Raw genomic sequence first — 12,430 nt, forward strand, 5'->3', positions numbered from 1 at the left:
TTCAGCTAAGGCTGCTTCCTTTCCTGTCTTTGTTGGACAAGGAGCTACAGGATGACACAGTTGGTTCCCAGTTAGAGCCGGGGATTGCACTCAGGCTGGCCTTCCAAGCTGCCTCCTGGAACAGTCATTCAGGCTGTGCCTCCTTGTAGTTCAGACATTCATTTAGTAAGAGCCCTGAAAACATGATTTCACAGAACTAAGAGATTCTGGTAGACCTTGACCTGGCGCTCCCATTTACAAGGGTAAGTTGTACTTCTGGTCTTTACAGCTGTGGATAGAAGAAAAGCTGGGAATGTTCTAGGGTCTTTCATTCCATTGTCAAGTCCCTGGGTCGAGACTTCAGTTCGTGTGTAATGTGGATGGTTGATGATCGTGCAGAGCTGCTATTTCTGTTGTGGTGGTTTAGCAAATGTACGCTTTTCTTCTCTACAATGCTTTTGTCTTATACACCAAATCATTCAAATAATGCTGAGGATGAATGACCAGACACCTACTGAGACATGAGTGTTTTTTAATTGTAGGCTATTAAGCAAAATCAAAAGAATGAAAATGACTACAGAAAAAACACAGATGCTAAAAACGAAACATTGAGAAAAGAGTAGGAAGTCTACAACTGGAATACTCCATCCTTTGACTTAGGGAAAGGCTCTCATATAACATTTCCTGTCAGTTGCCAATGGACATAAATGTTAGCCTTAGTTCCAAGGCTTATTTTCTGAGCAGGCCTGACTCAGAGAACTCAGCTCATCAGATGTAAATTAAATAGGCAAATTTTATCACCATTTACCGCCACTCCTTGACCCAATGAGGAAAGAGGAAGTAAGGAGTAAAGGTCACAGCACTCACGCTTCAAGGCCAAGCATTTGCGCAGCCCCACGGTGGGGAGGATGCCTCTCGGACCACAGATCTCAGAGGTGTCTGTTATCAGCCTCATCTGCTCAGGGTGACAGTCCTGCCAGTGGGACTTCGGCAGGTCACACACATAGCAGCATGGAGCAGAGTGCGAGTGTGTTATTCCAGGACGGCTCCGCGGAGGGCTGGAGGGCTGCTCTGAGTGACACTGACTAGGGGTCGTCCTGGCACTTCCCTAGAGTGGCTAGGGTTCCAGAGGCCAGGCCACAGAACAGGGAAGAAGTGGCCCAGTGGGGGACACAGTCAGGAGGGTGGAGAATTACAAAGCCACCTCGTTTAACCTCGAGCGAGAAAAGATGCTGTGTAGCTGTAATCTTGGTATCAGGAAGTCACCTGCTCTCTGGGTGGGGCACACAGACCCTGCTGTGGAAAAATCTTGTGTCTCTCGCAGCCTTGCTTGCCAATAGGAGCCGCCCAGAGTTGCAGGAAGCTGGGCCTCACTTCTGCCTTCAAACATCCTGTTAGGGCATCTAACTGAATTTGTGTCACGGCAGCAGGGGTATCTGGGAAGTTAGTTTTTAGCTTTCAAGCTTCTTCAGGTCAGGAAGGCCCAGTGGAAGGAGGCTGGAATGGATGCTGAGTAACAGTTGTCTAGAATTCAACACAGATCCAGCGAGGGCTGCCCCGCTCAGCCTGCCAGCATGTCAGCCTCCCTGGCAGGTGAGAGGGTGTGAGCTCACGGGGGGTCCCCGGGCAGGTTCCTTCAGGCAACCTGAATGTCTGGGACAAGAGCAGGCAATACTGGCCATGAAGACAGCGGCTTCCAGCTGGGTAAGAAGCCGCAACACAGCCCGTACGGGTTGTGGGTGGTTTCAGTGCCTTCTGGCGCCTTTCTTGGTATTGAAAGTCCCCATCCTCTTCCTGGCAGCAGCTTCGATGGAGAAGCGTGGGGCAGCGGCTGGGAAGAGGGTGTCTGCGGACGGGCTCCTCTGCACAGGTGTTGGTGGCTGTAGCTTCATGGGGGCTTTTTCGTGGGTGTCTGAGTGGGCGGGTGGGGAATGGGGACTGGGTACCTCTGGGGCCTGCAGTTTCCTCCGGTGCTGCTGGTGGCGTCAGGAGCAGCCCCCAGCAGTGTGTGAGTGGTGGCGGGTCACCTGCGGGGGTTAGTGGTCCTGATGGGGCCACTCACAGATGGTGAGCGTTCACGGCCCGGCTGCTCCCAGCACCTTGAAGTTGCCCTCTGGCTACTAAGTGTTGAGCCGGGCCATGGGGCAGGAGGCTCTGTGACCACATCAAGAGGGTCACTTCCTAGCTGGACCAGAGGGACCTGCCTTCATGCAGGATCATGCTTTAAACTCTCTTGTGGCTTCCTATTTGCATGGGATGAAAGTCCGAGTGTTCCTATTTGACCACTGAGGCCCTGTGTGACCTGAGTCCTACTAAGTAAGTGTGACTCCTCCTGCTCTTCCTCGCTCACTGTGTCCAGGCTGCACTCACCTTCTCCCTGTTCCTTTCTTAGGCCAATTTGTGTTTATCTCAGAGCCTTGCCCTCACCATATGCTGTGCCTGAGCAGTCTTCCCTCAGGTCTTTGCTTGGTTAACTTTGTCTCATCAACCGAGTCCCCACTGTCACCTCCTCAAGGATTAGAGTATCTAGTTCTTTTAACAAGGAATGGGTGAGTCCTATGTGAGGAAAGTCTCAACATTTTAGTGAGAGATACAGCAGAAGACTTGAATAAGAGATACACCATGTTTGTGCAGAGTAAGATGAAGTCTTGCAAAGCATAGAAGTCTTTCCCAAATTTAATTTTTCCTGATTAATTTCCACTTCCAATCAAAATACCAGTGGCATGACAAAATGATTCTACACTGAGAGTGAAGAATAAGCTGGCAATAATAGTTGAGAAGTTAAGAAAGGAACAATTGAAGGTGACTCGCCCTATGGGCTAATAAAATATAAAGCTACTAAGATCGAAAAAATTTGGTATTTGCCAAGGAAGTGACATGTCGGACAGTGGAAGAGATTAGAGAATCCTGAAACCAATTCTTATGTAAGTAGGAATTTAATGTTTCATAAGGGAAGAGTCACAAATCAGTGGGAAAGATAATGAAACAAAAATACTGGAGTCTCCTCGATATATGGCCGAGAGAATTAAAAACATGTCCATGTAGAAATGTTTATAGCGGCATTGTTCATGATAATCAAAAAGCAGAAACAACCTAAATGTGCATCAACTGATGAATAGATAGAATGTATATATTGATACAATGGGATGTTACTCTGCCAACAAAGGAATGAAGTACTGTCACATGCTACAACATGGGTGAATCCTGAAAATACGATGCTAAATGAAAGAAGCTAGACACAAAAGCCACCTACTGAATTGTTCCATTAATATGAAATGTCCAGAATAGACAGACAGTAGCTCTGTGGTTGCCAGGGGCTGGGGGAAGAGAGGAATGGGGAGTGATTCCTAACAGGTAAAGGGTTTCTTTTGGAGGTGATGAAAATATTTTGGCATTAGACAGTAGTGATGGTTGCACAACTTTGTGAATATATTAAAACCCAACAAATTGTACACTTTAAAATGGTGGATTTTATGTGAATTGTATCTCAGTTAAAGAAATATTGGGGAAATTGATTATGCAGATAATGTCAAGTTAGATCCAAACGTCAAAATAAACCCTAGATGAACTGTATCATTACCTTAAATATACACAAATACGGAACTGCTCTAAGAATTATAAAGCTTCTGCACGTGAAAATAAAAGGTGACACCTCAAAGGGAAATATCAGTAGATTTCACTACATAAAAATGAAAACCTTTTGTATGTCAAGACATCAGAATCAAAAAGTAATAATCTGGGGTGATATTTTTCATAAATATGGCAGGAATAAGATGAATACTCAATATTTTATAATCTCAGTGGTTATAAGAAAAATTGTAAGACCCTAGCAGAAAAAGAATGGACACAGGCAATTCATAAAGGAGGAACTATAAATCACCCATAATATGTGAAAATGAAAGGCAAAATTTAAACGATGAGGTGCTCTTTTCTTCTATCAAATTAATAGCACCTCTGTTTCACAAGTAGAGTGATATTTTTTGAATCCCTGACCTTGGAAGCAAAATGTAAGTCAAAATTGACAACCAGGCTGTGAAACAAGACTCATCAGTGTGGATGCTCTGTGGGGACGCGTCCTGCTACTTATTAAAGGAAAAATTCCACTGTACATATCGCCTACCTTTTAGATTTAATTATTAAAATTTAACTCAGAAATTTGAGTGTTTCTCAAAACCCTGATGTAGTATTAGTTTTTTCATAGAAATTAACATATGTTAACAAGGTATATATATTTTCTCTCATAAGATCAGAGCATGTCACCCATAAGAAGTGCTTGACACAGCATTGTAAACTGACTATCTGACAATAAGTTAAAAAAAATGATAAAACTTAATAGTGCTCTCAGTATGATCAGGGTTTTTCTTTCTCGCCTATGTTGACAGTAGACTACCCATACTAGACATATTTTTAGTGGAGACAACAAAGAGGCAGCCCACGAAGGTCCCTTTTGCCATCCATCTTCAGGCCCAGTAGAAATGGAAGGATAATGTTGGCATTAGTAATGTAGACTTACAAGCTTACAAGGATGAACTTTTCTGCTCCCTCCCCACTCTCCTCTGTCAGATTCCCATTCAGTCTTGTCTACTGTGACTCAGACAAGCTCACCTCAGACCCAGAAAAGTTGGAGGTTCGTTCTACACTGCATTAAAAGTGACTCAGGAACACACGATCCCTTTTGTTTGCCAATTATTTCTTTTAGTGCAGAGAGGACATTGAATGGTGCATAAACATTTTATTATTTGATTTGAACACTGTCTCATCGTAAATGGCCTCTGGGTTTCACTGTAAAAGCAGCTATTTTCCGCTACAAACAAAATTCCAGAATTCAGCCTGACCTGTGCACTTTTGGGAAAGTGGTTCTGGGAAGATGCTGTGAGCACGGTGGGTGTGGACATCAACACAAAGTTCGGCAAAAGCAAGAAGCAGCCTTTTGTCTATTCCTGGTCCTCGCTGTCTAGCTGATGCTGCATCAGGATAATAAGGCAGTTCTATCAGGAAACTGCGCTAATTAGTTGCAATTTCTCAACGTCCTTGGACTGCTTCTGCAAACTAATTACTGGGAACCAGAGAGTGTAAGACAATACACACCCTGAGGATATGTAGTTAACACACGCACCTCTCATGGGTGCTGATGGGACAGGCTACTTAATTTCCCCAAAGAGGATGCACTGGGTTTTCCCCTCCCCATCTTTTAAGTTTTTCTTTTTTTAACAGCTTTGTTAATTTAGGTTAAGTGGTTTGGTTGTCATGGAAACCAGTATGCCTCTCAGGCTGATTGTGTCAAAGGCATCATTAATTTGTTTTCTCAACTGCCTCTTCTTCATCTATCTAATTGCAGTCTCCCTCCCCCCTCCTTTGGATGACATCATTTTGGACATTTTTAGGACACCATATGTGAGATTCAGCACAATTTATTTTCTATTCAAATTCCATAGCACTATGTTAATTGTCATATTCCCACCCGAAGGAGGAAGATGGCTCCCCTATGTGGGGGACATAACGCCTCCAAAGGTGAGACTAAAGGTCACTTAATTTAATACACCTCAGGTGCAATTCAGCTTCCTAAATAACTCCCTCCTTCTCATCTCCTGGGTTGTCTTCTTAGCATTTTAATCACTGTTTCTTTTGTTGTTCTGGGAAACATGATCTTTGAAAAAGAACAGACTCTGTACTATTGGGTTAGGGAAGAGGGTGGATAATTCAGGTAATAGTATGGCCACCCTTCTACTGAGATGGCCTTGTACCTGGTGAGAGAATATGGAGCCCAGTCTGTTGCCTCTTCCTTGCAGATAATGCTGTTGGTGCAAAACGCTGTCATTTGTGTCCTGTTGCCGGGGTGTCCATCTGGACACAAACCTGCCCCAAAATACAGTGTGACATTGGCTATTTGACCCCTGTAGCTCTGACTCATGGAAAATTTTTCAAGTGATTTGTTCTGTTCTACCTTGGTCAGTGGGCAAAATTTTTCCTGCACAGCTCCATCTCTACACAAGGTTTCCAGATTCTCTGCCCAGCATTGTGATGGGTATGTGACCATCAAGGACATTTTGGCTGCGAGTGGCGCACAGGTGGGTGGAGGGCAGCACTTGAGGACAATCTGAAACATGGTCCATCCACTCTGCTTCCTGGTCCCCTCGATGGAAGAATTTTGAGAATTGTTGCCTCACCCCCTTCCTCTCAGGAAAGCTAAATCTTATCTTTTCCCTATTTTGCTCCTGCTTTTGTGGGGTGGTGCCAAAATGCTGGGAAATAATGATTATTTACATTTTATACACAGTCACGTCATTTATACGCAAATCACATATTAGGATGATTTTTTCTTATTTCGTAACAACAGACACAAATGATATTCCTAACACACATCTCTGTTCCTTCAGCAGAATTCATTGTTTCTTCTTCCTTTTCCTGATACTTTTCATCCAGCCATTTATTATAGCATGCATGCCATTTAATTGTTAACTTAAAAGAATAGCTCTTCAAAACAAGAGTTATTTGAACCATATTTCTTCTCTTTGTGCCCAGCAGAGTGCCTGACACAAATTATTTAGTCACATTATTTGTTAGATCAATAAATGTTGACTTAAGACCAAAACAATTTTGATTGTTAGCTACATCAATTTACAACAGGAAAAAAAAAGTCCATTGGTCTTAATTGGTGACAATAATGGCAGAAGAGATGAAATTTCATGTGGTAACTCTCTAAGAAGCATTTCTATTTTAGGCCAAAGGAATGAAGCAGTGTGTAAGAAAACTACAGTGGGTGGCTGTCTTAGTCTGTTCAGACAGATTGCTGTAACACTGTATCATAGACTTGTTGGCTTATAGACAACAGGAATTCAGGTCTCATAGAACTGGATGCTGGGAAGTCAAAGGACTGGGTGCTGGTGAATTCAGTGTATGATGAGGGCCCACTTCCTGTTTCACAGATGGCATCTTTTTGCTTTGTCCTCACAGGGCAGACGGGGCAAGGGAGCTCTCTGGGGTCTCTTTTATAAGGGCACTAATCCCATTCATGAGGGCTCCACCCTCATGACCTAAGCGCCACCTAGTGGTCTCACCTCCAGATACCATCACACTGAGGCTGGGTTTCAACATGGGAATTTTGAGGGAGACTCAAACTTTCTGTCTACACTAGTGGCTAAGATTTGTGCTTCTGCAATTCTAAGTTTAGTAGATTTAGTGACACCAGATTGGTTATGGATCATGAGGAAGGACCTAGAATGTCTCCTAGTTTCCTGGCTTAGATTCCTGGGGGGGAGGTTGGCAATACTGAGGAGAGTAGGTCTGGCAGGGTGAAATGGGAGAGATGGGTGAGTGGGCTTGAACATGTTAGACTGATGCTGAAGTTTCAAGCACCAGTGCAGAATGCATCGGGCCTTTCTGAGTAAAAGACAAAGCAATCCTTACATTATATTCTTCTCAGGTGGCTGGGTCTTTAAAGTGCCTGGAAGCAAAGTATCCAATATCACGTCGTTCCAGGCAAGAAACCTTCTTTATCAGGGCTATTGAGCATTGGAGAGAAATAAGGAAAAGAGGCAACAGGAGAACTTAGGAATGAGTGCAATATGAAAAGTAATTCACGTTTGTAATAAAGACTTGATATGAAGACTTTTTGTACCTAGGAAATCACTCAAGTTATCTCTGTGACATTTTTTAAAAATTAAAGAACGATTAGTCCCACAGAAGGACAGAAACCAAGGGTTATCACCTCTGTCCACTTCCTTCTCCATGAATTTCCCCATCTTTCCTTCATACTTCTTGGTCTTTCTGACATAGATTTCATTCGTCTCTGTTCTGGTCAGTTCTGTCTGTGTCTTCATAGACCCTGATTCCTCAGACTTTTTCATGTACAGGGCCCATTTGGGCTGTTCCTTTACCTCTTGGGATACTTCCATCTTCGACTCTCCAGATAAATGACATTAGTTTTAATTCTCCCAGTTTCAGGATTCTCAGGAGGGAATGCTTACTGTCTGTTTCATTAAAGTCATAGTTTAGGACATCCAGGCAGGGTTACCTGGCGGCCACCCATTTATCAGGTGTGTGTGTGAGGGGTACTGCAGAGCAGACCATGGGAAAAGTTTCCGCTTAAATCATCACTTGAGGACATGCTTCACCCTTTGCAATCAAAATAACTGATTATTTCCATAGTTACTTGCCCTGTAGAAACAAGGACTTATAATAGGTCTTTTGTCATGATTTTTAATATAGTGAGCAATGTAAGTTTTGAGCCGAGGTTGTTAAATATTAACATTTCTGGGGTCCGTTCCCAGAATTCATGGAACACTTTGATGTCACCAAATATTTATTGCGTAAAATCCAGGCTTTATTTCTTGCCATAAAAAAGGTGCAGTAGGACTGAGGAGCCACCAGGTGTCACTATTGCAGATAGCATTCCAAGTCTTCCAGCTTGCATCTGACACTGTTAGTGCAAATATTTTAGTTAACAGTTAACAGGCCCCAAGAAGTCATCTCGATTGTCCCTCCTGATGGCAAGCCACAGTGAACAGTGGTGGTTTACCTTCGATGATCCTTAGATAAAGAGCAATGTTTATAAAAGCACCCATCCCTGCGGGCCGCTTGTGGGGCCGATTCCCAAATAAGCTGGCCTCCAAGGGCCTTACACTCAGTGAGTCTGAGATTCTAAACCCAAATAGCCGTGGTCTGTGCCTGCCGCCTGACCTTTATGTGCTTTGTTTTCATCAAGATCAAATCATTTTAGTAAACGGTATATGGTACATTCAAAATGACAGAATCCTCAATAGCAAAAAAACATCAAGAAAATATCACAGCAATGGCCAAGGTTTGCTGTGTATTTAGATGACTTCCCTTGGCTTTGGAGGCCAGGCTCAGAGGCTGAGGGCCCAGGGAAAAGGGCAGTCTTCTGGCCACGGGCCCGCTGCTCTGTGCTGGCTGCAATTTAACTCCACTCTGAGATTATTGTGGAACGTTGAGGGGGTGGTGCTGACTGTGGTTTTACATCCCTTCTCACCATGTGTTCCCTCTTAGATTGTCTTTTCATTTTTCCCTTTCCTCCCTCTTCTCCTATACTCGCTTCATTTTCTCTTGCCTCAATTATCTTTCCCCTTTGCCCTTGATTCCCAGTGACTCTGAAGGCATTTCTTAGCTCCCTCAGTAGCAATGGGTGCTCGAGAAGTTATGATTTGGAAGCCTGGCTCTTGTCCTTTTCTCCTCATATTTTTGACCACAAACAGAAGAGTCCCAGCTACTGAAAGTGGATGGCCTGTTAGGGAAGTGGAATCTAAAAGATGTCATTGGAGACAAGGGTGGAGAGGTGCAGCTGACTGAGGCCAGTGCTCCCCTAAGTGGGTTCAGCAGAACATCAGTCCTCAAGGTGTGTCACAGAGGAGCAGTTCCACGCATGCTGAATCTGAGAAATGCCACAGCTCATCTCCTCTTTAGGGAGGTTTCCAGTATGCATTCCAGCACAGAAACTAGTTAAACTTTTCTCAGCCAGAATTATCCACTCTGATGTGACCACAGAACCCATTCTATGCCGTGGCTGACCGTGCATACCACCCGCCAGCAAGGTGTAGAAATGGTGTTCTGTAGAAAGTGCTTTGGGGACTGTTCCCAGTGCAGGAGAGTTTCATAAATCCAGTCTTAGCAAGGAGGTAAAGTCGAACGCCTCTTCTATAACACGCTCAAGCTTTGATTTTTAAAATTCTGAGATGTTCTATCTAAGGCAAGTAAGTAACGTGTGAGGGACAGAACTTTTCTATGATGTCATTTGCATTGCTAAAAATAAATACTGAACTACTGATAAAATTGTACAACTTTCTTCTCTTTGGAGGCATTTTCACTGCTTGAATTAGTTATAGCTTTAGATCATCTAGTTTAATACTTATGGTGTGCCCACTGTGTGCCCAGTACTGTCTGGAGGCTACAAAGACAATTAAGACATAGTTCTTGTTCCAAAAAAAATCCTGGGGGCAAATCTTAGAGTCTTATACTTCTGAACTCTTCTAGTCTGCTAGGTCTGATATTTAGTAAATGGGATGTTACTTATGGTATGTTTCCCTCCGTGCCTGGAAAAGGGTAAGCCTTAGGTAAACAGTAGTGGACAGTATTAGCTACTTAGTTAAAAGGGCCTGCTTTGGGGTGGATCACTGTGATCACCTCATTTCCAGGCACGCAGGCTAAGTGGAAGTTTGGTTGTGTTGCTGGGGACGTGGACAGCGGAGTGACCCAAACAGACCACAGGCTTTCACTCACTCTCTGCCTCAAGTCCACCACCCCTCAAGGTTGTGAGTGCTGTTTTCTTAGGTGTTGCCTGAGTTCAATGTCCAGGTTTTGCCTGAATTTTCACAAGTGTTCTGAGTTTTTGCCTTCACAGTGAGTATGGGGTTCCCCTCATTTGAACTTACACAAGCCATTAAACACGACTTCACCCTCTCACCTCTTCCATGCTTGTGCCCTCAAGTCTCAGACACAGTGGAGTGGCGGAGTGTGGCCCTCAGTGGCCACCTCTAGGGGCCTGAACCAAGGCTCCCACACTGGTCCACTCTGATAATCAACCGCAGCACACACCTGGCAGGTAGGGCTCAGGACTCCTGGCCTTTCCAGGAGATGGCCCTCCTATTAGCCATGTTGGAACTGAAGGCAACCACTATTTCCTTGCTACTGTTAGGTCCAATGTCAGAGGAAGCCTGGTAAATGCTTAATGAATTGACCTCTACATGTTGTCCCTTGAAATACTGTGAGTAACTCTTTAGAAATGATCTCTTCTTCAAGGAGAAATTTTTGTGGGATGTTGGCCACTTCCTTCTAGATAAATCTGTGATTCTAAAAAGGCATGATCCCTCTTGGGACAAAAGCCAGCTTCAGTATCAGTGAAAGCTTAGCTCATGCAAAGAATGAACCAATTCTAAGCAGAATTTAAGAAACATCCTTTTCAAAGCTTCTCCGTGATTTATGGACCTCATAAATATAACCCTTGGAAGACAGCGTGTAGGATTATGGGATTTATTTTGTGTGTTTGCCATAAGGATGAAATAGAGTTCGGGAATTATAGAGGCCAGACGCAAAGGGAAATTAAATAAGCTCTGTGGATGAAAAGAAATTTTTTAAAAAGTGCCCTATAAGACATATCAGGTAATAAAGCACCAGGGCCAGATGGGTACACAGCTGTATTGTACAGAGCATTATCATAAATTACTTCCAGTTTTAGAAGAGGTTTATAAACATGCTTCAGGAACCAAAGAAACCTTCCCTTGTTCTAATTTCACTGGCAAGAAGAAAGAAATACATAGGCTATAAACTCATTTTATTCCTTAACTCTGACCCAAAACCATGACTGTTAGATTTATACAGCTATTAAGCAATGTATTTACCTTGATCAAGTGGGTTTATTCTGTGGGAAATTTCTGGAAGATAATATTGACTATCTGGTTACTATTATTAATATAGTGCTAGAAAAACAGGCATAGATAAGGCTTTACCTAGTGAACTGAGGAGCTGAGAAAGCATTCATCTCAATGAAATCGTCATAGAAGGTTTTTTTTTTGTAGAAATTTCAAAACTAGCCTGAATCCAGGCAAAATAAATATGACCTTTTCATTTTTAGGCATCTATCCTTGGAATACTCATGGATATATTAAAGTATTTAGTAGTGAGATTTGAAATAGTAAAAAAACTGGAAAAAAAAACCCTCTTTCTGTCCAACACTAGGTTTAGTTAAGTTATGAAATGTGCATTCAATATTAAGCTGTGATTGCAAATAATATAGAATGGTTACTACTGGAAAAAACGGCCATCACATCTTAAGTGATAAAAACAGGTTTCAAGGCAGCCTTTATGGTCTGATTTGCTTTTTTGTAAAGTAATAGAAACACATGTGTTTGTGTGTCTGCAATGTCCAGGGGTCTTGTTAGAGTCAATTGAACGTTGAAACTCAAGCCTGTCAGAGGATCCATTTGGCCCAGGCTGCTGTGCAGGGTGGCACACAGGAACCACAGCTCAGCCACAGGGCGGCGGCAGGCAGTCTTTTTCAGTGGGAGCCTTTGCAGCAGCGCAGCTCTGGTGCGAGGTCGGGGGAAACATACCAGGCAGGGCAGAAGCTGCCATGGCTTGCAAGCTTCAGACCTCACAGTGGCTAAATATTTCTTATAACAATTCAGTAGGCTTCCAGGATCTCCAAAGGGCATTCCAGTTACAAGAGTCACCCCACGCAGGGAGACCCACAGCTACCTGTCTGATGTGTGTTTAGAGCTCATTTATAGTCTCCCCATCCTGATGCAATTTACCAACAGTCATCTTAATCATTCAGCAATGTAGCTTAGTGCTATAGACTGAGTATTCATGTCCTTCCACCCCCGATTTGTATGTTGAAATTCTAGCCCCCAAGGTAATAGTATTTGGAGATGAAGCCTTTGGAAAGCAATTAGGTCTTGAAGACAAAGCTCCCAAGCATGGAATTCACGCTCTGATGAAA

This window comes from Camelus ferus, chromosome 4, assembly GCF_009834535.1.
Source record: "Camelus ferus isolate YT-003-E chromosome 4, BCGSAC_Cfer_1.0, whole genome shotgun sequence".
In the NCBI taxonomy this organism is placed as follows: Eukaryota; Metazoa; Chordata; class Mammalia; order Artiodactyla; family Camelidae; genus Camelus; species Camelus ferus.